Genomic DNA, 25,557 nt, shown 5'->3' with positions numbered 1-25,557 from the left:
TATCTTGGAATAGTCGTGTGTATTAGTCGCGAGTATTGTACCATTCCCTCCCTTAGTAATCGAGCTCGTTGTGTGCTTGTTTGCCCTTGAGTGTGTTTTCCCTTGTGTGCTAGTAAGGCTTGAAGCCTTGTGATCCTTCTTTAAAAAGAGTTTTAAAACAAAACAAACTTAGTATCTGCTCTCAACTTATGCTTCCCTCCTTTCCTCTTAGAAAATGACACCTAAGAAGTATGCTAGGATCCAGCAACATTAAGAGAACCGCATGGCAGAAGGGGAGAATCATGGTGAAAGCGAAGCAAAAAACCAAGGAGAAAATGAGAATGGTCAAGGACTGCCAGATCCTCCTATCAATGACTTGGTGGTAGTTATGGCACAACATACCCGTATACTAGCAGCTCTAGCTGAAGGACTCAATCAACCTCGTCAGCAACCACAAGGACTCCCTAACAAGATGACTGAGTTCATGAGAATCAAGCCGCCTACCTTTTCAGGCTCTGATAATCATATGGATGCAGATGACTGGCTGAGAAACATACAAAGGAAGTTAGATGCTATCAACTGCGTGGGAAGAGACATAGTTCTCTTGGTATCCCATCAACTAGCTGGTACAACATTGGCATGGTGGGAGAACTACCGTGAGGCTGCAAATAATGTTGCAACGATCACTTGGGATGAGTTTGTTAAGGAGTTCCACCGGTATCATGTTCCGGAAGGAGCTATGGAGCTTAAGGCAAATGAGTTTAGAAGGCTGAAGCAAGGCAACATGAGTGTCAATGAGTACATCCGCAAGTTTGTCAAGCTATCACGCTACACACCAGAAGACGTTTCCACCAACAAGAAGAAGCAAAACAAGTTCAAGAAAGGGATGAAAAGCAACTTGAAGGCACAACTGACTCCTCATATCTATCCATACTTCAACACCTTGATGAACATGACCATCATCATGTTCACCATAGTAGAAGAAGCCAGAATAGAACTGTACAAGGATAAGAAGCGCAAGTTTGCAGCCCAGAAGGCTTAACAACTAGAAAGGTCCTAGAGCTTCAAGCGTCCTACTTACTCTAGCCAGAAGGCACAATCCACTATGCAATACAGGACTCCAGCCTCTTCGTCACATCATCCCAATCCTTCCTACCACAACCAGAGCAACATTAAAACCCAGCAGAACAATGGTAGTCAAGTGATCAACACCAGCAAGGCATGCTTCAACTGTGGTGACACCGGACATTTCATCATCAACTACCCCCGCAAATCCAAGCAAGCAGCATTGTGCAGTCCAACACTATAAATGGACCCGACCCGCAATGCCTGGAGCCAACCATGGAACCTCTCACGCTCCCAACCAGCCAACAATGTCACAACAGACTTTCAGAAGAGCGCGCATCAACCACATACACGTGCAGGAAGCCTAGGGTGCACCAGGAGTTGTGCTTGGTGAGTTTTTAGTTGAATCATTTCTTACAACAGTACTGTTTGATTCTGGAGCATCGCACTTGTTCATAACATCAAGTTTTGTGAATAAGCATGATATACCTACATTATTGCTTAAAAACTCCCTAGTAACTAGATCGCCCAAAGCAGACATTAAGTGTTAGCTGGGATGCTCTCGGATAAGGATCACTCTAAGTGGGGTAATATTCCTAGAGAACCTAGTAGTGCTTAAGTCTAAAAGGATAGATGTAATTCTTGGAATGGATTGGTTAACTCAGCATAATAGTACCATAGCCTATGCAGCTAGGACAGTGACCCCGATCAACCATGAAGGCACACAAGTAACCTGTCATACACTTGGGTGTAAGCCGACCCCCATAGTGTACAGCTTGGAGGCTAAGACCCTTGAGGAGGTACCTGTAGTGGAGGAATACTCGTATGTTTTTCCAGATGAGTTACCTAGTATGCCACTAGACAGAGATATTGAGTTCATCATCAATCTCATTCCTAGAATAGCACCCATAGCTAAGAGACCCTATCGTATGGCAGTCGAAAAGCTAGCCGAGCTGAAGGAATAGTTGATGGAATTTTAGCTGAAGGGATACATCAGACCTAGTTTATCACCCTAGGGATCACCAGTTCTCTTTGTCAAGAAGAAAGATGGAAGCATGAGCATGTGTGTGGATTACATATCTTTGAATGAGGTTACCACCAAGAACACGTATCCTTTGTTGAGGATTGATGACCTCTTTGATCAGTTGAAAGGAGCTAAGTTCTTCTCTAAGATCGACTTAAGATTAGGTTACTACCAGTTGAAGATAAGAGAAGAAGATGTGCCAAAAGCAACTTTTGTGATCCGTTATGGACAGTATGAGTTTACAATAATGTCCTTTGGTTTAACCAATGCACCAACATACTTCATGAACCTCATGAATAAAATGTTCATGAAAGAATTAGATCAGTTTGTCATAGTCTTTATTGATGACATATTGATCTATTCTAAAAGTGCCCAAAAGCATGTGTAACATCTGAGAGTAATTCTGGAAAGGCTCAGAGCCCATAAGTTGTATGCAAAGTTCAGTAAATGTGAATTTTGACTAGAAGAGGTTGCCTTCCTTGGTCATATCTTAACAGCAGTAGGCGTAGCAGTGGATCCTGAGAAGGTTGAAACAGTCGCCAACTGGTCACAACCGACCAATGTGTCCGAGATCAGAAGCTTTCTTGGATTGGCAGGTTATTACTGTCGATTCATTGAAGGGTTCTTCAAGATGGAAAGATTAATGACCGAGCTACTCAAGAAAGAAAAGAAGTTTGAATGGACAAAGTCATGTGAGAAGAGTTTTCAGAGTTAAACAATAAGCTGATAATTGTCCCAATACTTGTCTTACCTAACATTCACCAGGACTTTGTGGTGTATTGTGATGCATCAAGACGAGATCTTGGTTGTGTTTTGATGCAAGATGGCAGGGTAGTATAACTAATGTTAACATGATTTTCTCATTCAGTTAATTGCAATCATTTGGTATTGTAGTTCAAAGTTTTCTACCATTGTTGGTTGCCCATGCCCGTGCATTTTGACAACAAAGATTATTTTCTATATTCTACATGTTTATATTAAGTATCTTCCAAAAAGTTAGGCTCCTTCGCTAGCTATGTTCTTCTAAATTTAATCAATCCAATGCATTGCATGTTAAACACTTATTACTTCTGCGAATGACAGCTACATGAAAGAAGGAATGCGCATAAGTGCCAAAGCAATCCTTTTGGTACGTTTCTCTTTTCATTCCACGATTATTGCCACATGCATTATTATTTTTTTTGCTTGGAACATCAAATCGTTGGTAAACTCAAGTAATTTTTGATAATTAGGGTTTGAACTTTGTAAATTGAAAAACTAACTGAAATCTTCTCTTGCCACTATCCTATATAGGTGCAAGGGCACAACCACCCCCACATACTGCTCCTGCAAATTGGAAATACAATTGGCAAGCTTCCTGGTGACCAGTTGAAGCTCAGAGAAAATGATGAGTTTTGGTTGCTCAACTTCTGTGAGATCCATTATAATGATAATCTTATCTATTTAGTTATTGAATATTGTGACTGAAATTTGCAGAAATTGAAGGTCTGAAGAGAAAGTTGTGCAGCAAACTTGCAGTGAACTCACCTTCCTTTTCACCTAACTGGCAGGTAATGAGCTCTAGAGTGATTATTAACTGTTAGTCAATTATCATGGCATATCGCACTTTGTTGGAATTTAGTTGCATCTGACAACTATCTAGTTTCAATCATGTTAACTGATGCCTGAAGGTTATGTGCTGCATGGTAGCGTTGAATTCTCTCCAGCCTTTGCATCCAGCCATTTCTGATTTGTACAGAGTGCTTTTATGTTAATCTAAAGAGATGAAATAAATGAACGGTAGTTTCAGGCTACCTGATTTTCTTAACCCGCTATTTACAAAGCTTGCTGTTGCCATTTTGTTGTTTGAGGCATATTAATAACCAATCTATAGATTATGTCTTTTTTTTTTTGATATTCCAACCTCAACGTAGCAGTTTCTGAAAAATAGTAGTATCAGAATGGCTCATAGGTTTGTAAATTTCTTGACTGGATGATTTGGAAAACATAAGGAAGATATTCTTTTTTTCTTTTTTCAAGTTGAATCACATCATGGATTTGAAAACTGGATGCAAGGTTAAATCATTACCTATTTAGAATATAAAAGGTATTCTTGTTCACTGCTATACAATGTGAAGAATATCTTTTGTCAATTGGATGGCCACTCAAATTGTTTTTTTACAGGCACCTCCCCACTACGTGGTCTACTTTGAAGACCTTTTTGGGTGCAAAACGAGAGTCGAACTCCCGCTGGCTCCCTCCACCCATAGAGTTTTGCCACTGAGCTACAAGCCCGTCCGCACTCAAATTTTATTATGTGTTCATCAATATGAAGCAATGTAGTTTCCTTTTAAATGGGTAGTTCTTCCAATTGACAAAATGGTGTTAATGCCCCCCCCCCCCCCAACTCAACCAAGAAACACATTATACACCCAGATGAGGAGATGTCAATAGTTCAAGCTAATATTAGTATGTCTGTTGAACATACTAAATTTATACTTTCAGAAGGCAGCTATTTCATGACAAGTAAAACAACACAAAGTTTTATTCAGAAATTAAAATCGACTTACCTCCCTGTGATAGTTTTGAACTGCTCTACTCTAGTTCATGTGCATTTTCATCTAACTGGTAGGAAAATGAGATTGTTCATGATGTTATATCCGTCACTTGTAATGGTAATACAATTACCTATCATTTTTGTCATTTTTAAGTTGCTTGCGTTATAGTTATGGATGAAGGTTTTCAAAACCTTTTTGTTTTCAAGTACATTGTTGACATACATAATTTATTTTAGTGCTAACGGAAAGTTATCTACCATTGTAATTGGTACCTTAATTGTTTGCTTTTAATCGATCATCCTTCTTGTGTATCCAAACTTGTAATAGCTATACAGTTGAATAAATTTCTTGCTACTGTATCCAAATAAGAAGTATGTCTTTCTGCTTGTTCACCTGGATTTATGAGAATTGTATTCTGCACAAGTTTGAAACAAATATTCAGTTAGTAATATTCAGGCTATAGTTATCATATGTTGCATAAGTGTGGGAAACCAAAATTTAGATGATTATCACAATTTTTTATGTGGTTATGGTGTTGTTATGACTGTAGGTATGCCGATTTTTTTTCAACTTCATTGATGACAGATATTATTTATTTTAGTTGCAGTCGAAGAGGGCTTAGATCAGACTGATACGCTTGGCATTTTCTTAGGATTTCTATCTCCAAATCTTCTCCCGTGTAGGGTTTCACAGTTTGTGTCACTGTAGGGTTTCAGTAATTGACGAGGTTACAGAAGTTGCCGATGAGATTGATCTTGCTGCTCGCATGCCCTGTCTGTTGCCTAGCGCTGCCTTGGTCAGCCACCACTTTATTCATGATGTCAGCCTAGCTGGCTGCGGATGTGACCAGACTTTATAGAGCAGGGTAGTGGCCGTGAACGACACCGGTCAGCCGAGAGTGGCCAACATCATCCCAGCCTGACTCCTTTCGACCAGGCACGCCCCGATCATACTCCTTTCGACCAGGTGTGCCCCGACCAGAACCACCCTGACTAGACTCGCTCTGACCAGGCACGCTTCAACCAAGTGCGCCCGACCAAACTCAGAGCTGTCAAGCTACCGCTGGCCAAGCGTCCATGGGGAAGAGACCTAAGGAGGACTCCTCAATTGCAGAGACGTCTATACGTGCTCGTGGGACATCAAGCACCGATGGCTCGTTGGCAGGACAGTCCTCCACAACCAGCCAGTCCAATGGCTTTGTAAGGAACAGACTCATGCTCTGGTCTCTGTCGCCGTGGTAAGTTCTCTGGTTAGGCGCAGGCCCTTTGAGTTTCCTTTTCCTTCATGATTTTGTAATTCTGTTGTTGATGCAACTTCTCGACCACACCTTCGGCCCTGGTCATAACTCCCCCATCGGCACCTCAGCACGGTGTTCTGGTTCCCCCGCCTACAATAGCATTGACACCGGGAGCACTGGTCGTGGGTCCCGTGCCTGCGGAGCCGGTCATGGAGCCTTTTCCAGCATCTGACCTGCTCTCCCTGGTCACCCACTTCCTGGCTTCTATCCGCAAGCTGATCGAGAATAAGGAAGAGGTGGCTAGCCGATGCACCGAATTGGAGAGGCAGCTGGCCAAATAAAATGAAGCAGGGCTCTTGCTTCAGCAAAAGTATGGTGAGCTCCAGCGGGAATAGGCCGCGCTTAACACCGAGCAGTCCCGGTTTAAGGAGGACAAGCGCACCAACCACGATATTCTCTAAGAGGCCTTTAAGGCGCTGAAGGGTCCCTTGGAGAGCCTCAGGTTGGGGGCCATCGAACCGAAGGACCAGCGCACAACCCAGGGCTGAGACTATGTTATTAAGGTTCTCTCGGAGAAGTTTTCTGAGCTCCCGAGTATTCTCGCTGCAAGGGGCGTAGAGGATGTGGTGCAGATGGTGAGGGATGTGGCGGGGTACGTTCTCCGATCCTACTGTAGTCGTGATCCTAACTTCAACCTCGACCTCATTCCGGAGGGGGCCACGGTCACCGAACCAGAAGCGGAGGAGAGGCTACAGGAGGAGTGCCGAGGGGCGGTGGATTACATGGAGTCTATCTTTAGGGTGGAGGCCACCGAGGAGTAAAGACTGGACTGTAACTTAGGTTTTGTAATATATTTGAATGACGCTTTTAAGTTCTCTTATGAGATTGTGACGGTGTTATGGTCATAGAATCCCTGAGTTGACCAAGCCTCCTCCTCGCTCCGAGCCACCAACCACGCCTGTAGATGGAGTGCAGCTAGGACCAACCGGCCCACCTACTCGCACAGAGCCCCCGACCACGTCAACCGATGACCTTGTTGACCAGCGTAGCCTGGAAGCTGCGGCCAAGTGTGAGCTTGGGTTTTGCGATCGAATGAGAGATCTTGCAGAGTGATCTTAGAGGTGCGTCAGTCCTACCACTCTTTAGTCACGTGTAGTCCTCTATTGGCCAAGTGAGGCTTGATTAGCTAACTTCTGCATGGCTTACGACTTGTTTCCTTGACTAGCTCGTCGGGAGGAGCTGTTCGCAACATGGAGAAACCTGAAGCGGATAACCCGAGACAACGACCAATGACGAGTATATTTCTACCATCACCTCAGCCGTGCTTTTGCACCCTTCGACTCGCTGCTGCGGGCCACCGGCGTTCAGGTTCGCCCCACTCCCGGAGACACCATGACCAGTCACATCGACTCGTTTTTGGCGACCTCCAAGGAGGCGAATGGCCTTAAGGATAGGATACGTGTGATGTGGGCAACCATTTGCTGGATGTCAGAACCATCGGTGCCTGTCTTGCCCTAGCCTGCGTCCACGAGTACTTTCCTGATATTGACCTTATCCTGATGGTCTCTAAGGGTTTTGGTAGATCCATGAAGACCATGGAGGAACTCCACGACCTCGTCGATTCGTATATGCCCGTAGTCCGCTCTTTTCTTTTGTCTGTTCAGTTCGAACCACTGCCCTTTGTTTTTTGGGTCATGTGTGTACTGAATAGACTATTTAGAAACAGCCCTAGAGAGCTGCCTGGGTGGTCGCTTTATAATGAAAGGACCAGTCTTCATGTAAATTTCTTTTGTGTTCGAGTGGTGAGTAGGTTCAGGGTGCTCACTAGCAAGGTTCCTAGGACTTGTGGCCTCATGGTCATCATTCCTTGGATGTCCATACCTTCGACACTGCGCGAACAACAATTTTGCCTCCTACACAATCCATATGATCGATCGGGTCGAACAAACCTGTACGCTGCATAAAAATAAACTACATATCCTAAAAGCTCTAGCCCCCGACCATCTGGTCGGTCGAAAAACTGTCGACCAGGTGGTCAAGCCTATGAATCGATAAAACTTACAACATGGTGAGATCGTTCATACCCATGTTATCCTGCAAATTAGAGTTTGGTTTTTGAATTTGAAAAAACTTATAAGTCATGCTCCACGCTCTTCTGGAAGGTCCTGCAAAATAAAAAATCAAGCTCATCTTCGAGCAGCCTTACACATAGAACTCGTGTTCCATGAGTTTGTGTAATTTGTGGCTAGCCTCTGTGGCTAAGTCGACTGCGTCAGGTTAGGAAATGCAGACCACTTTGTAGGACACCTCCTCCTTAGGGAAGAGCCTATTACGACCTGCCCTATTTCTGGACTCATTTGAGGTCAAGGTCGTCTATGACCAGTATCCGCTCTCGCATCCTGTAATCGTGGTAGCACCTGAGGCCCTGTTGGTATCGGGTTGCCCGAATTTTGAGCAAGTTTGCGGGACCCTTCATTCAGGTTTGTATTGTCCTCTCTCCGCGGTTCCTGATCGTCTCACGAGTAGTTGGTCATTTGAGGCTACCAACGTGCGTTCTCCGACTAGCGAATTGAGTCTTGTTTTTTCGTAACTATGCGGTTTGGATGGCCAAATCACACTACCACTGCTCGTGTGAACTTCATCGCTGCTGTGGCAGCGAATTTCCTGACAGGCTTGGCCTCGATCCTTTAGTAAATTCAAAACCGCTTGGGGCTTTTAGGGAACGGTCCCATGATAACGAGCCCCTAGACAGTGAAAGGACAAGAGAGTGGTATGATTTGCTCTGCTTGGGCCGTTAGTTTGTTATGTCGGCCATGGTTCTAACATGACCCGCACCGTTTCACAAGCTCGCAAGCATCCTAGAGGGCCATGGGCCAATAGAATCCTTACTGGAATGCTTTTCCGACCAAAGTGCAGTATGAAGGGCGGCTACCATATATGCCTCTGAGGCTGTTGAGGAACGATGTGCTCCCCTTTCCCTAGTGATGTTGCTCCTTTGGCGTTAGAGGCAGTCCTCTACCCAAGAGTAATTGTGATCCTACCACATGACCCTTTCTGCTAACATATCATCGTCAGGGGCTACTTGATTCTGAAGGTAGTCCAACATCTGATCCATCCAGACCATACCCAAATCGAGTAGGGGGACCACATGATGGCCACCCGAGGTCAACGACACCGTAGGAGGCGTTGCCTCCAAAGATGTTAACTGATGCTCTAATTCTAAGCGGAGCATCCCTTCCATGTTGGCCCTAGACCATGGTGGGTGGTCATGTGAATCTTTTTTTAACGACTCCGACTGGGATAGGTGTGCAAGAAGAGGCCAGACAGGCCAGCTCATCGACTAGGAAGTTGTCCTTACGAGGGACGTGCTTGACTTCAAAACCGATCAAGCATCGATCTAGCTTTCTCACTTCGGAGAGGTATGTCGCCATCATCTGGTCCAAGCACAGGAAACCCTTCGCACTCAGTTTATGGCCAGTAACGAGTCCCTCATCGCTAATGGGCATTTTACCCCTCATATGGATGCTGCTTGTATTCCAGATAAGAGACCCTCATACTATGCAATATTGTTTGATGGCCTGAAAATTTAATTGAAATGTGTACCTAAAGGTATCGCTAGCTTGTGAGGTCGAGATCGCTCAAGCCCCCAGTCCATTCAACTTGAACGGCCCATCGGCATGTCTGGTCATGGGCCTGTTCGTCTCTGGTCGTAGAAACCCTCACCGCTCGACGACCAGTACCGCTCTCGTGACTGGTGGGGGTAGCTGCAAAATAGGGCAACAACTCCTCGTCTGGTCGAGGAGTGGTCAATATAGGAGGAGAAAAGCGTCACCTGCTGAGATCCTGGAAAGTTGCTCTCATTCCTGGTATTCGCTGTAAGTGGTCATTCCTTCTATTAGAAACTTGAAGAGCGGAAGACCCTTTTTCCCATCCTCGAGATGACCCTACCCAAAAGGATAAACACCCGATTAGTTTTAGGGTACTGTCTTACCTATTTTGAGATCTTGCCCGATGCCAGTCTGTTTCCCCTCTGGGCGAATGTCCTGAGGATCATCGCCGGCACCCGGAACATGGGAGCCTCCGCTGCCCCCCATTACATGAACTATTATGCAAACTTCCTGTTGAGCCTCAGATCCTTCGAACTTTGATTCGGTGTCCCATACCTGGAACACACCGGGCTCATCTGAGTCATATCCCATGATGAATACCTCACAATGATCGGGGTCCTCAGATCATGACTCAGCAGTTGCCGTGGATCCAGCCATGGGTAGCCCAATCTAATCTCAACACTTACCGAACTGCAGAAACACACCCCCTATCTAGCACGCCAACTGTCGTGTGTTAATCTCATACAATAATTCCATGGTGTGTCGATCGATGGACGCGTGAACAACGCTTACGGTGTGATGAACTCAAGAACACAATGGGCTATCCAGGTTCAGGCCTTCTAAAGGATAACAACCATACGTCCTGTGTATTTTGTTATGAGTGTTTGTGAACTAGTTGCAGATGACTCCCCCCAATCTATACCCGTTCCTCCCCCCTTTATATACAAGAGAATAAGAACTTACAAGTAGGCCTATTTTGGTGGACCCATACCTAGCTAGATATTATTTTCTCAGGCCATCATCACGCCGAGCGTGCACGCTGCACCTTGCGCTGGTGGTACTGTGGGGCACATCCCATCCTCTTAGACACATACACTTTTACTTTACCTCGATAGCCCTGCCTGTCCCTTCACCGTGAGTCGCAAGCTTATTGTCGGAGGATTAACTCCAGTCGCAGGGATCCCGAGAGACCCCTTTTTAGAGATTCGGCCGGGGGGATGATCCTGAATAAGTTCGTCGGAGAAATAAATGGGAATGAATGCAACGGCCGGTGGTGGGGGTGTTGACCTAGTGCAAGAAGAAGTAAATGCACCAGAATTTAGACAGGTTCGGGCCGCACGGGGGCGTAACACCCTACTCCTGTATGGATGCTATAACTGTCCTGAGGAAGTCCCTCAAGGATGTTGCTAGTTACAAGAATGTTGGCCTATCTAAGAGCTTGAGGCTCCTTGTTCTTCGGCTGGGACTGGGCTCAGCCTTCCTCACAGTGTTCTCTTACGCTGTGTTCTTCGTGTCGGCTGTTGGTCTCTGTTTCGCTATTCTTCGTCTCTTGTCTTTTTTCCTGCCTCTCTCTCTCTATCTCTCCGTCTTTTTTGCTTCTGTGCCGCTGGCTGCTTTAAGTACTCGCCGGCTGCGACATGCCCCGAACGGAAGGAGGGGGCTCGAGTTCCGAGACGCCATAAATGGAAAGGGCATCATCATTTCCTCTGGGAGAAGTGACCGGGGGTGGAAAATGCGTCACACGCCCGGTCACCCGTCACCATAAATGCCCTGGCAACGGGCGCCGTGGAGAGGGCCCACCGGGCAACCGCAGAGCAACCTGGCGTGCCCGCCCTGTCTTGTTCCCCTGCCACAGCAGCGCGGTAGACGGAACGCCTTGATCCTTACATCGTTATCCCGAGACAATCCGGATGGCACGGGACGGGACCCGTGCAATTAATAACCCCACGCCTCTCTTCCAAAACATGGCAGGGACTGACGCTGAGCGCGGCGGGAGCAGTTGGAGGCGTCAGGCCACGCACGCTCATTAAATGCGGCCTCAGGCCTTCGACCGGTTGACACCTCATCGGTAGGCCCCTCGGGGGTCTTTCTGGGTCGTCGGGGTACCGAGTGCTCGGGGGTACTGTTCACATCCCCGAGCACTCTCTCCCGAGAATGCCTCTCCTCGTCCTCGGGGTGCTGAGTGCTCGGGGGTACTGTTCACCTCCCCGAGCACTCTCGCACGGTCCCTCGGGGAACCGAGTGCTCGGGGGCTGCCGTATGCAGCCCCGAGCACTCTCTCCCGAGCATTCTTGTACGGATCCTCGGGGAACCGAGTGCTCGGGGGCCGCCGCATGTAGCCCCGATCACTCTCTCCCGGAACTTAGCTCTTCTGATCGTCGGGGGACTAGGGTGCTCGGGGGTGACCGTACACCTCCCCGAGCACTTTCTTCCCGGTACTTGGATTCCGTGGATCATCAGGGAACTGGGGTACTCGGGGGCCACCGACCGTGGCCCCGAGCACCTTCTCCCGGGACTTGGCCTTTTCTCACCCTACAGGAGAGACCTCGCGGGATGGCGCCATGTGGCGGATGGCTGGCCTGGCCTCGGGATTCGGGGACCCCTGGTTCCTGATACACCGACACTTATCTACCAAGCCGTTCCGTCCAAGCCCTGTGAGCCCACATGCAAACTCATCCACTTGCCTGGTTGTTCCGCTGGCCCTGTCCTATTTGTTGCACGATGCCAAGTCAGTCCGCAAAACCCCACTATATAGCATTTGATGCTACAGGACGGGGCACTGTCTATCTACGCCGGCCGTGCCTTTGTTCGCTGAAGGAGGTGCCTCGGAAGGAAAACACTTGAGTAAAAATCAATAAATGTGATTAGACGTGTTAGGTATGGATGTCCCGTGACCAACAAGGATTGGTCTGGGATCACAATATATTGCAAGGAAGCTGGTCGAGCGAGTCTTGACCTAGTCGTACGATGGGCTAGGGTTCAGAAATATCCCCCACCAGTCGCCATATCCCTCATGGGACCCGTTAGTCAGGATACCCCCTTACTCAATACTCCAGCTCTTATTGATTGTCATCGCGAAGCAGATGGATACATGATATTGTCTTCTTTTTAGCATGAGTGGCCACTTAGAATCGCTTGGTGACATGATGATTCGAGGTATGTATACCTTTTCTCATACGTGTGTTCCTATAATTATTTTTGTCTCGATGTATTTATTTCCAAGTTGAGTGATTGTCATTCTTGTTCCATTGCATAAACCTGCTGAGCGTTGATGTTTCGAAGGAGCATCACTAGCAAGCCAACTTTCAACTTCAGCTCATGGTTTGGTATCCTAGTGAACTTCAAGCTATAGAGAAATTCTGCAGGGTACATATGCTCTATTTCATTGATGTTTGTTGTTGCTTTGCAAACTGTGTCAGAGCTATAGTATGTTACGTCTTCACCTTCTATTTGTATCATAATATACTCATTTATTTTCTCGACTGTTTTGTCTCTTGGGCATAGTATGGATCTTTCTTGTAAGAATTTTGGCTCTCGGTAGTTGGCTAGTAAGTTTCGGCACGTGTTTTTGACGATTGCTTCTTTGGTGTCATCTCCTTTCTATAGCAATAGGTCTCTAGGGATTTTGATCCACTCTTCTTCATCCGATGCTGTTTTTCCATCACCGATATTTAGTATCCACTTAGCGAATTGATGGATATCTTGATATTATGTTATGTTGCTAGACGTACAACTGAGCCTCATGTTTTTTTGTTAAATTGAATATTTTGAAGTGAAGCCACATATATGAACGCTTTATCAATGCATTCACTATGTGTTCTCTCCTTCCCTATGTCACAACTGGAAGGATTTGTCGGAAGTCTCCTCCCATCACTACAATCATGCCACCAAATGGTTTTTTGTTGCTGTTATTGGTGTTAAATCTGAGAATACCCCTGAGGCTTTTGCCTAGCGCCTCGAAGCAATTTCTATTTAACATCAGAGCCTCATCCCACAATATCAGTGATGTCTTGTTTAGGAGCTCTGCCAGATGGGAAACTTTCTTGATTTCACACATGGAATCATCTGTTACATTAATTGGAATACAAAATCTAGAGTGTGTTGTTCCTCTATCATGTAGCAGAAGAGCAGCTATACCGCATGATGCAAGTACTATCTTCCCTTCAGGTCGTAGCTTACTCATGATAGCTTTCCATAGGTATATCTTACCTCTACCGCCGTAGCCTTCAACAAATATTTTCTTTCCTAGTTTTATGTCAATTGATTCCATTATTGCGTCATGTGTGCTTTTTTCTGCTCAAGATTTAGATTGTTTAGTATGATTAGATGCTGATCCTTCAAGCTGTTCTTGTCGTAGTTAAGCTCTTCGTTTATCAATTGATTCCAAAGTTCTTCTAGCTCATCTATGTTTGGCAGTTTAATTCTTGAGTAGTCCTTTAGTGACTTTTGTGCTTGTCACATTATTTTCTCTATTTTGATTAAAGTATATGATTTCTTCTGGGATTCTATCAATCGTAATGTTGGGAAGTTTATAATTATTCTTCTCTTGTGTTGGATGTCTTTGAACAGGGCTTCCCAAGTAGATTCCCATAATCTTTTGGGTTCTGTAACTTCACAGTTGGACAATATGGTGGTGAATAGCTGATGTAGTTGTGTTCCGGCTACCCATATAGCTGCCTCATTGATGCACTCAATCCATTCATTGTCATCGTCAAGGAATCCGACCACCTGACACACTGATTTAAATGTTGGATGCATGACTCCATCTACTATTCTTATGTTCGCATATGTTCTGCATCCTTTTACGGGGTTGAGTAGCATCCTGAGATAGTATGTTTCAGTTGTGGGATGTGTGTAATATATCCTTCCGATTGCATATTTTTTTACCTCTTTTTCTATTTTTTTTTATCTTTGGCGATCCACACCCATTTAGTAGGGAAATTTGCATATGTTAATCTTCCTGCTTCTTCGTACTCTTTGTTCGCATCCACCCACTTTGTAAATTTAGTTTTATTCACTATTGTCGGAGGGTTAACTCCTGTCGCAGGGATCCTGAGGGACCCATTTTTAGAGATTCGGCCGGGGGGATGATTCTGAATATGTTTGCCGGAGAAATGAATGGATATGAATGCGATGACTAGTGGGGTGGAATGATCTAGTGCGAAATGAAGTAAATGCACTGGGGGTTTAGACAGGTTCAGGCCGCATGGAGGCGTAACACCCTACTCCTGTATGGATGCTATAAATATCCTGAGAATGTCTCTCAGGAATGTGCTAGTTACAAGAATGTTTGTCTATCCTAGAGCCTGGGGCTCCTTGTTCTTCGGTTTGTGTGTATCTGTTGGCTTTGGGGGCTCTAGGACTTCTCGATCTTCTCTACTTCCTTAACTTCTTCAACCGTGCAGAGCTTGCCGGGCTTTTTCAGCTTGAGCGCTTCAACTTTTCAGACTTGTATCGCTTGTCAAGAGATATTAACTTGTCTTTGTCCGTGCTGCTGGCCGCTTTAAATACCCGCCGGCAGTAGCGTGCTCCGAATGGGAGGGCACGAGTTCCAAGGCACCATAAATAGAAAGGGCGTCATCATAGCCTCTGTGCGAAGTGACGGGGGTTGAAAATGCGCCCCGCGCTGATCATCAGTCGCCATAATGGCACTGGCAACGGGCGCTATGGAGAGGGCCCACCGGGCAGCTACAGAGCGGTCCGGCGTGCCTGTCCTGTCTTGTTCTCCTGCCACAGCAGCGCGGCAGATGGAACGCCTCGGCCTTTGCGACGTTATCCTGAGGCACGCCGGATGGCACGGGATGGGACCATGCATTTAATGTCCCCACGCCCTTCTGCCAGAATATGGTAGGAACTGACACCGAGCGTGGCGGGAGCAGTTGGAGGTGACAGGCCACGCGCGCTCTTAAATGCGGCCTCGGGCCTTTCACCTACTGACACCTCATCGCTAGACCCCTGTGGGGGCCACTGACGGAGGGGCTTCCTGGGTCGTCAGGGAACCGAGTGCTCGGGGGTCACTATTCACCTCCCCGAGCACTCTCTCCCGAGAACGCCCTTCCTTGGTCCTCAGGGAACCGAGTGCTCGGGGGCTACTGTTCACCTCCCCGAGTACTCTCTCCCGGGCACGTTTGTACGGATCCTCGGGGAACCGAGTGCTAGGGGGCCGCAGCTCACAGCCCCGATCACTCTCTCTCGGAACGTCCTTCAGTGGGCCCTCGGGGTACTCGAGTGCCCGGGGGGTGACTGCTCGCAGCCCCGGGCACACCCCTCCCGGTACTTGGTTCTCTTGGTCGTCGGGGGACATGGGTGCTCGGGGGTCACTGTTTACCTCCCCGAGCACTTTCTTCCCGTCACTTAGTCTTCGCAGATCGTCGGGGAACCCGGGTACTCGGGGACCACTGACTGTGGCCTCGAGCGCCCTCTCCCGGGACTTAGTCTTTTTTACCTTGCGGAGGTGACCCCGCGGGATGGCGCCACGTGGCGCATTGCTGGCCTGGCCTCGGGATTCGGGGACCCCTGGTTCCTGATTCACCGACAGCAGCCCCCGGGCTCATTGGCAGGCGATGGCCCAGAGACTGCGGATGGGCCCTTCGTCGTCAACGAGGCCGAACCCAGCACCAACGCCACGCGACGCGCTCTTAGGCGCTGGCCCTTCCGGTCCGGGCTTCTGGTATGGCCCAACGGGGAGCTGAACGGATGCGCGTCTAGCCGACTCCCGAGACGCGTGATAACAAGGCAGGCGGCGCGCGTTAACGGGGCAGGCGGCGTGCGTGGCAACCGCGCAGATCAAGGAAAGTGCGCCTGGCAACCGCTGACAACCGCGCGGCCCGAGGGAGATTCGCCTGACAGTTGCGCTGGCCGAGGATACCGTCTCGCCGAGTGCGTAGTGGCAAGCGACGTTTGAATTTCTTTGGAGTATAAAAGGAGGAGGGGAGCAAACCACCCTCCTCTTTACGCCGTCTTTGCGAACAAGCCTTCTTCTTCCTTGCGCTCCTGAGCCCTCATCCTCCCTTAGGCGATCAGAGCACCACTTTTCCCCCACCGTTCCAAATCATCCCCCACCCTGACAGGATGACGAGAGCGGGAGGAAGCCACCGCGACAAGACACCCGACAGCGTGCTGCCGGAGTCCCGGCTCGTGAACAAGGAGGCGGCGGACAAAGTGCGGAAGTTGATGGTGCCCGAAGGCCAGCGGGAGGCCTCGGTGGTAACGCCGGTGAGCTTCCCACCGGTGACGGACCGGCTAGAGTGCATCATCCTCTTCACCTCCTTTGTGGTGGCCGGGCTGGTGCCGCCGTTCTCAACCTTCTTCCTCCAGATCCTCGACACGTTCGGGATCCAGCTGGTGCATCTCAGCCCGAACTCCGTCGTCATCTTGGCGGTCTTCGCCCACCTCTGCGAGATGTTCGTGGGGGTGCCACCGTCGGTGTCACTCTTCCGACACTTCTTCGTGATGCGGCCGACCGGGAAGAAGAGGGGCTTCTCCACCGCTGACGTCGTTGGCTGCTGCAATTTCCGGCTGCGGGACGGCCTGGGGGAGCAGTACATTCCCCAGGTGCTACGGAGCAAATAGGACGACTGGCGACACGACTGGTTCTACGTCGACGTCAGCCCCCACAACCGCCTGACGCTGCTGGAGAGGGCGGTGGAGCCCCAGAAGCCAACCTGAGAGGCGCCGCAGCAGGCGGACGAGCAGATGGAGCCAGTCCTGGACCGCATTGACTTCCTGCACCAGGCCGGGCTCACTTCGGTGATGGTGGTGGCGGACTATTTGCGCCACAGCCTGGCATCTCTGCAGGAGCGGGCCCGGCCCTGCTGGGTGTACACGGGCCCCCAGGACATCACCAGGACCCAGATCGGCGCGGAGTGGGACCTGGATGATGCGACGCTGAGGGGCCTGCTCCGGGTGGTGACCGGAGTGGATGACGTGGGTCGGGCAGAGCTTCCATGGAAGGAGCTGGCGCTCTGCGCCGACCCAAACCGGGTGGCGCTGCAAGCGACGCTGCCAGAGTTTGACGCCCAGGGGCTGGTCGACCGGCTAGGGGGCTGGAACCCTGGGACCATCCAGATTCCCGGGGTGGATGAGGCGACCGGCCGCGCTCCGAGTGCCCCCGGTGGGGATGCCACCAGAAGCAGGCCGCAGACGAGCAGCGAGGGGGCCGCAGGCGGCCCGACGCAGACCGGCGGCACGGGCGCCGCGGGTGGCTGGCCGCAGGCCAGCCATGGGGCTGCTGCAGGCAGCAGCCGCCAGGCTGGTGGAGGATGCGCCGCCGGTAGTGGGGCAGCGACAGCGCCGGCGGAGCCCGCCCCGAGCATATCGAGTGCGGGGCGGATGGCTTCGTCGAGGGCGGTGCCTGCGTGGCAGTATTCGGGGACCCAAGCCTCTCGGAGAGGGCTCGCAGGGGTCCCAGCGCCCGGCCGTGGTGGGGGAGAGGATGCAGCTTGAGGCGGGCCGCTCCGCCCTTGTCAAGGAGAGGGAGCGACTGGCCGAGGGAAGACGCCTTTTTGAGGCCCGCGTCGCCGCGGCGCGCGCCATCAACGAGAATGAGCGGCGCGCAATAGAGGCGGAGCAGGAGGCCCTGGAGGGCATATGCACGGAGGCCATGCAGGAGCAAGAAGAAGCCGCCCGCCTGGCCGAGACATCACGGCGGTGAGCCACCGAGGTACTCGCCAGGGAGAGGCTGGTGCTGGCTCGGGAGGAGGCAATCCTGTCTCGCAAGAGGACGGTGGAGGCCTCCCAGGCGGACTTAGCCCGCCAGAAGGACGGGGTTGAGCAGAGCCGCGCTGAACTCCAGCATCGGGAGGAGGAGCTCCAGCGTCGGGAGGAGGACGTCGCAATCAGCGAGACCGACGTCGGCATCACGGCGACGGATCTGGACGCCCGGGAGGAGCTGCTGATCCGCCGGGAAACGGAGGCTGCCGATGCGTTGGTGGCCTCAGCTGCTCGGGAGGAGCGGGCCGCCATGTGGGAGTTAGAGCTGACTCCCCGTGAGCAGGCCCTCTCTGCCCTTGCCGAGCAGGTGAAGCAGGCCGAAGCCCCGGCGCCCGGCGCCGCCTCGACCAGCACGGCTGAGGGACTGAGCCTCGAGGAGCGGCTGCAGAACATGAAGGACGAGCTCGAGACCGCCAGGGCCGAACGGACCAATGTGAAGCTGATGATGGAAGACATCCTTCGGCAAGCACGGAGGTCCGTGAGGGTGGCCGGGATCGGTCGAGTCCACGTGGGAGCGAAGGGGACGGGCATCAGCCACATCGCCCTTGGCTTCAAGAAAATTAGCCAGCGACTCGATGCGCTTCCCCAGGTCGTGCAGGAGCTAGCTACCCGGAAAGGGCGTGGCTTGGCCCAAGCGGTGGCCGAGCACGTCCTGGCCTGCTACCGGAGCCGGGATCCGAACTTCTCGCTGGAACCAGCTCGGGAAGGGGTGGTCGAGGCCGAGGAGGAGGCCACCCGGGAAGCAGTCCGGGGCGTCGCCACTGAGGTGGCAGCTTGCTTCACGCGGGAGGCGCTGCCGACTCCGGACTCGGGGAGCACCGGCGAGGAGGCCCCGCTATCTTCTAAGCCCGACGGCTCTGACTTAGATTAGGCTTTTGTAATTTTCTTTTTCTTTGACTTGATGTAAATATGGGAGTGATCCCTCAGAATAGCTGTCCTTTCTTGTGAATATAATTGAAGCCTTTCTTTGGGGTCTCAACTCCAGTGTTCTTCCAAGTGCTTGATGAAGTTTCTGTTCTTTTCACTTGATGTCCCGAGGAGTACTCTGTCAGACCAAGCCCGACCTTTCCCTCACCGAGAACGAAGTTGCCCCGACCACACGTCGCCCGAGCAGTGAGGCCTTATTTTGCAACCACTCAAACAGGTAGACTGGAGACACGTGCGGGCGGAAATGCGACCAAGAGTCCCCACGGTTTGGTGGTGCCCGGGCTAGGACGGACCGGACCGAGCACCGACAGCCTGCCCCCAGGGTCTAGGTTCCCGACCGCTCTTTTCTCGAGCGGTGAGATTACCCGAGAACCCTAGAGGCTCGGTAGTGCCCGGGGCCTTTTAAGCGGACTGAACACCACAATCACCATGAAGGACTTCAGTCCGACATCGCCGTTCGTACGGTACACCTTTCTACTGTCCGTTCTATCGTTTTGGGAAAAGCGGACACGTGGCAGGGTTTTGTGCGCGAGGAGACCATCTCGCCGAACAGATTAGGATACGAGGGCCGCGAGGATAACTCGGGAACAATATATTTAATGACTGTAGATTCGTATGAATTTAACCACTCACCGGACAGCTATCAGCTTTTCAGCCGACCGATCCAGGAGAGGTATGCGCTCCGAGCTCGGGGTGCCCTGGAACTTGGTTCCTTCGGCTGGAGCGCCCGAGCACTGGGGAGCGCGATAGGGAGCCCGGGACCAGGCGATCCCGACCACTCACGCTTGAGCAGTAGGACCACCCGAGGACCCCTAGGCCCGAGCAGCGACCTGGGCACTGAGGCTCTCGTGGTCGAGCTGCTTTTGCTTTTGATTGTTGATCTGTGATTCGAGAAAAATAGAAAGATTCTTTGCTTGGTGCGCTCTGTTAGTGCGGTACTCATTATAGGCTGCTCTTGTTTTTGACCCAAGACCTCTCGAATACCCAGACCGGCGGACTATACAGGCAGAGGCATAATCTAGAGGTCCTATAGTTCGGTGGCGCCCGGGTATGACAGACCAGGCTGAGATCCGACAGCCCGCCCCTGGGGCCTAGGCTACGGACTACTCTTTGCTCGAGCGATAGGATTACCCGAGAGCCCCAGGGACTCGGTGATGCCCGGGGGACTGCCACGACACCGAACACCACAGCCTACCAAGACAGACATAAGTCAGCGGCAACTACCCGCGCTCATACCGATCGGGATTCTTTTATCAACAGGGAAAATGAGAGAGCAAATTTTTTCTCGCACAATCGAGCATCTCACCAGACAGATTAAACATATGGTTTCCGGAAAAATAAAATTTGACATAAGAACTGCACATTGATAACATATATATTGTATTGACAATTTTTATAAGACTGGGTGACTTACCCGGTTAGTGGTAGCCCCCGGTCAACTTGGGTGGGAGGGAAGCCCCCGGCCTGGTTGACCTGAGCACGCATACATGCCATCTACGGGAAGAATTTGTGCAGATGCTCGATGTTTCACGCGTTAGGGAGCAGCTGTGCATCCTCCGCAGCCAGCCGAAAGGAGCCTTCTCGCGGGACACCGATCACGGTAAAGGGGCCTTTCCACATAGGGGACAGTTTATTCCTTCCTTAGCGCGATTGGACACGTCGGAGAACTAGATCCCCCACCTCGAGAGACCAGGCCCGGACGTGGCACTGATGATAGTGCCGCAGGCTTTGCTGGTAGCGGGCTGTTCGGACGGTGGCACGCCACCGACGCTCTTCCAAATAGTCGACGTCGTCGCGCCTTCGCTGTTCCTGTTCGCCTTCAGAGTAGGCATGCACCCGAGGGGAGCCTAGAGTGAGCTCGGAGGGGAGGACCGCCTCAGCGCCGTACACAAGGAAGAAAGGAGTCTCCCTGGTAGCGCGACATGGCGTGGTCCGATTGGCCCATAGCACGGGTTTTGAGCCCCTTCAGTATTTCCGCATTGGCGCGCTCGACCTGCCCATTGCTCCGAGGATGAGCGACAGAGGCGAAACAGAGCTTAATGCCGAGGTCCTCGCAGTAGTCCCCGAACAGGGCACTTGTGAACTGAGTGCCATTGTCGGTGATGATCTGGTTCAGGACACCGAAGTGACTAGTGAAACCACGGATAAACTGGAGCGCCGTGTTCTTGGTGGCGCAGCTTCCGGGAAGCAACGAGCACGGCGTAGAGCAGTTTCTGGGCTTGAGGGTATCTTGTCTTGGCATTCCGGAGGACTTCACTGACGAAGTACACCGGTCGCTGTTCACGGCGGGCCCGGACCGCGGCTTCACCCGAGGGCCTGTCACAGCCCCCGAGCTCGACGACATGGTCGGGGCTGGTCGGATGCTCGGGCTCGACTCCCTGGTCGGGAGGAGCCAAATGCTCGGGCTCGACCCCCTGCTCGGGGGGAGCCAAGTGCTCAGGCTCGACTCCCTGGTCGGGAGGAGCCGAGAGTACTTGGGAGTGCTCGGGGGCGGCCGAGAGCTTGGACCCAGCATCTTGCCCCGAGCACTCATCGCGCTCCACCACCAGTACCATGCTCACGACCTGAGGAGTGGCCGAGATGTAGAGCAGTAGTGGTTCGCCCTCGGAGGGGGCCACCAGTATGGGCGGCGAGGTGAGGTACTTCTTCAGATCGCGGAAGGCCTGCTCGGCCTCTGGCGTCCAGTTGAAATGACCGGTCTTCTTCAGAAGCTTGAAGAGGGGGAGTCCTCGCTCCCCAAGTTTGGAGATGAAGTGCCCGAGGGCCGCCATGCAGCCGGCGAGACGCTGGATCTTCTTGAGTCGAGCCGGGGGTCGCATCTGCTAGATGGCCCGGATCTTCTCTAGGTTGGCCTCGATCCCTCGGCTCGAGACCAAGAAACCGAGGAGCTTGCCCGTAGGCACCCCGAAGACGCACTTCTCGGGGTTGAGCTTCAGGCGGGTAGTGCGGAGACTGTTGAAAGTCTCGGCAAGATTTTCAAGCAGGGTGGCGCAGTCTTGGGATTTGACCACGAGATCGTCGATGTAGGCCTCGACGTTGCGGCCAACCTGCGAGTCAAGGGTGATACGGATAGCGCGCTGGAAAGAAGACCCAACATTGCGTAAACCAAAAGGCATCGATACATAGCAATAAGTCTCCACCGGAGTGGTAAAAGAAGTTTTTTCTTCATCCTCTATGGCCATGCGAATCTGGTGATAACTAGAGTTTGCATCTAAAAAACACAAAAGATCACATCCCGCGGTTGCATCTACAATCTGATCTATGCGGGGTAAAGGAAAATAATCATTTGGGCAAGCCTTGTTTAGATCGGTGTAGTCCACGCACATGCGGAGCTTGCTGTTGGCCTTCGGGACAATGACTGGGTTCGCCAGCCACTCGGGGTGGAGGACTTCTCGGATGAATCCGGCGTCAAGGAGCTTACTGACTTGCTCCCAGATGAACTCCTAGCGCTCAGGCGCCTGCCGCCGGACTTTCTGCTTTATCGGGTGTGCGTCCGGGCGCACAGCCAGGTGGTGCTCGATCACCTCCCTAGGGATCCCGGGCATATCGGACGGCTGCCATGCAAACACGTCGACGTTAGCCCGGAGGAAGGCAACGAGCGCGCTTTCCTATTTGCCGTCCAGGTCACCGCCGATTCGGACAACCTGGGAGGCGTCTTCGCCCACCACGACCTCCTTCGTAGAAACAGAGGCGTTGGCGGCGAGTCGGGGTTTGGATGAAGAGGGTCCCGGGCCCCCTGGACGACCTTCTACCTCGGCCCGAGCTGAGACCAAGGCCGAGTATAACTGCTCGGTACAGGAGATGGCGCTGCTGGTCTCGACAGACACGGAGATGGGGCCCGCCGGGCACGGCATCTTAACCGTGAGGTACGCGTAATGTGTGGCCACCATGAACCGGACAAGCGTCGGGCGCCCAAGGATGGCGTTGTAGGGGAGGAGGAGCTCCACGATGTCGAAGATGACGTTCTCCGTTCGGAAGTTGTCCCGGCTCCCGAATGTCACGGGCAGCTCGACCTGCCCGAGGGGCAGGGAGTGCCCGGGTGTCACCCCGTAAAAGGGGAGCGACAGCTTTAGGCGCCTGGAGGGCACCTGCAGCTTCTCAAAAGCCTCCATGGAGAGGAGGTTAAGGCATGCGCCTCCGTCGATCAGCACTCTGCTGACCTTCACATTGCATATGGTGGGGGACACTACCAAGGGTAGCCGCCCCACGCCTACAGTACTGGGGGGGGGGGGGGTGGTCGGCCAAGCTGAACGTGATCGGGGCGTCCGACCACTTTAGGGGCCTTGCGGCCTCTTCGCTCGGGGTCGCCGAGCACACCTCGCGCCGCATGGTCTTGACACTGCGGCGGGAGGAGGGCGTGTACGCGCCTCCGTCGATGAAGGTGACAGTGTGCTCGGGTTCCTGGAAGCCGAGCTCTGGGTTGTTGGGGGCGGCTCCGTCGTCGCCGCCCCTGCGGGGCTCCTCGCGGTCCCTCTGGTGCTGCTCGATGAGGCCCTTGACCGTGCGGCACTCCGTGAGGTCATGCCACCTGGTCTGGTGGATCGAGCACCACTTCGCCGGCTCGGGCCCCGCGGGAGCGGGGGCTCTTGCCAGAGCGGGAGCCCTCGCGGGAGCCGAAGCCCTCGCGGGCACAGGCCGTCTGCCGGCGGCTGCCCGACGTGCTTGCCAGCGGTCGGGTTCCTAGGCTGGCCCACGGGCAGGGCCCTGGGTTGGCTCGACGGGGACAGCCTCCCGCCTCCTTCTCGTTTTCTTTTCCCGCCTGTCGGAGCGGGAAGGACTTGGCTGATTGGCGGCGGGGTGCTCAGGGCGCGGAACGTGCCATGCCCGAGCTTTCGCCGCCTTGGCGCACTTGTCGGCCAGCGCAAAAAGCTCCGCGGTGGTTTCGACCTCGTGCGTGCCTAGCTTCTCGAGCATCCGCTCATCGCGGACACCCTGCCGGAACGCGACAATGATAGCGTGGGGGTTATCCGCGGAATGGTGTTACGGACCTGGCTGAAGCGCTGAATAAAGCACCGCAGCGTCTACCCCTCCTGCTGCTTGACGGCGTGGAGGTCGCACTCCTGGCCGGGGCGCGTAAATGTGCCCTGAAAGTTAGCCACAAACTGATGGTAAAGATCATCCCAGGAGCTAATAGATCCTGGGGGTAAGTTCATAAGCCAAGAGCGGGTAGAGCCCCTCAAGGCGATATGAAAGTAGTTGGCCATCACCTTCTCACTCCCGTCAGCCGCTTGGACAGCGGTGGTGTATATTTGGAGGAACTCAACGGGGTCGATGGACCCGTCGTACTTCTCCGGCAGCTCGGGGCGGAACTTGGTGGGCCATTTGACCCGGCGGAGCTCACTGGTGAAGGCTCAGCAACCGGTGCCATACCCTGCGGCGCGGGCAGCGCCCTTGGGTGGTGAACGCCAGCGAGCCGGGGAGCCCCGGCGATCATGGGCCGGCAAAGAGGAGGCCTGGTCCTCGGCTTCAGCCTCATGCCGGGTCTCCCGCTAGCACTCGAGGGTGACGCGCGCGTCTTCGATGCCCCTCCGCTCGTTGAGGTGCAAGCAGAGGTCCTGGGCTCCGGTAGTGGCCAGGGGGGCTGCACTCCGCTTGGAGGCCCCCCGGCCAGTGCGACCGCCACCTGATGATGGGCCGGTCTTAGCTGCGCCGTGGTGTGAGGTAGCGCTGGAACTTTCGGCCAGCACCTGGCGGTGGGCCGTGCCGACTAAGGCGGCTACTTCCTGGAGCCAACGACCTTCCGGGGTTTCCCCCGCCGCTTGGACTGGCAGGTGCCTGAGGAGAGCTTGCGCCACAAGCAACGCGCTCCCGGGACTGGCCTCACTGAAGGCGAGCCTACGCCGCAGCGGCGCCCGGCGCTGTCCAGACGCGGACCTGGCGGTAGGAGTTTCGGCCACCTGCTGGGGGTTGGATGGTGCACCGGCGACGGCGGCCCTGCTGGGCCCAGCACCATGGTCCCCCTGAGAGGGGAACGCCGTGCGTGCAAATCGTAGCTGCTGCTGGGACGCAGCAGCGACTGGGGCCTCCTGAGCGAGGGCTCCATTTCCTCACTGGAGCTGGAGCCAGAGCGCTGGAGACGATGACCGCCAGCCATTTCTTTTTTTTTCTGCAGGAGAAAACAAACAAATAAATTCAGGGATGCTTCCCCCCTACCTGGCGCGCCAGCTGTCGGAGGGTTAACTCCTATCGTAGGGATCCTGAGGGACCCCTTTTTAGAGATTTGGCCGGGGGGATGATTCTGAATATGTTTGCCAGAGAAATGAATGGATATGAATGCGATGGCTGCAGGGTGGAATGATCTAGTGCGAAATGAAGTAAATGCACTGGGGGTTTAGACAGGTTCGGGCCGCACGGATGCGTAACACCCTACTCCTGTATGGATGCTATAAATGTCCTGAGAATGTCTCTCAGGAATGTGCTAGTTACAAGAATGTTTGTCTATCCTAGAGCCTGGGGCTCCTTGTTCTT

The 25,557-nt window shown here is 52.5% G+C and overlaps 1 long non-coding RNA gene across 1 annotated transcript; it reads left to right on the top strand.

Annotated features, from left to right (window-relative positions):
• The first annotated feature begins 2,465 nt into the window (after positions 1–2,465).
• On the top strand, positions 2,466–4,445 carry LOC133887456 (uncharacterized). The gene is made up of 4 exons (XR_009903577.1): positions 2,466–3,197; positions 3,362–3,465; positions 3,545–3,618; positions 4,232–4,445. It is a non-coding gene; the product is annotated as an uncharacterized LOC133887456 (long non-coding RNA).
• Positions 4,446–25,557: the final 21,112 nt, after the last annotated feature.

The sequence above is a fragment of the Phragmites australis genome, chromosome 1 (genome assembly GCF_958298935.1).
Source record: "Phragmites australis chromosome 1, lpPhrAust1.1, whole genome shotgun sequence".
Classification (NCBI taxonomy): domain Eukaryota; kingdom Viridiplantae; phylum Streptophyta; class Magnoliopsida; order Poales; family Poaceae; genus Phragmites; species Phragmites australis.
Note: the sequence above shows the minus strand (reverse complement) of the source record. Positions and strands in the feature narration are given on the sequence as shown.